This window comes from Bison bison, unplaced genomic scaffold (genome assembly GCF_000754665.1).
Source record: "Bison bison bison isolate TAMUID 2011002044 unplaced genomic scaffold, Bison_UMD1.0 scf7180017864035, whole genome shotgun sequence".
Lineage (NCBI taxonomy): Eukaryota > Metazoa > Chordata > Mammalia > Artiodactyla > Bovidae > Bison > Bison bison.
In genome coordinates, this window is record NW_011494607.1 from 19145937 (window position 1) to 19146561 (window position 625).

The window sequence follows — 625 nt, forward strand, 5'->3', positions numbered from 1 at the left end:
CTTGTATATTTTTGAGATTAGTTGTTTGTCAGTTGCTTCATTTGCTATTATTTTCTCCCATTATGAAGGCTGTCTTTTCACCTTGCTTATAGTTTCCTTTGTTGTGCTGAAGCTTTTAAGTTTAATTAGGTCCCAATTGTTTATTTTTGCTTTTGTTTCCAATATTCTTGGAAGTGGGTCATAGAAGATCCTGCTGTGATGTATGTCGGAGAGTGTTTTGCCCATGTTCTCCTCTAGGAGTTTTATAGTTTCTGGTCTTACATTTAGATCTTTAATCCATTTTGAGTTTATTTTTGTGCATGGTGTTAGAAAGTGGTCTAGTTTCATTCTTTTACAAGTGGTTGACCAGCTTTCCCAGCACCACTTGTTAAAGAGATTGTCTTTAATCCATTGTATATTCTCACCTCCTTTGTCAAAGATAAGGTGTCCATATGTGCGTGGCTTTATCTCTGGGCTTTCTATTTTGTTCCATTGATCTATATTTCTGTCTTTGTGCCAGTACCATACTGTCTTGATGACTGTGGCTTTGTAGTAGAGCCTGAAGTCAGGCAGGTTGATTCCTCCAGTTCCATTCTTCTTTCTCAAGATCGCTTTGGCTATTCGAGGTTTTTTTGATTTTCCATAC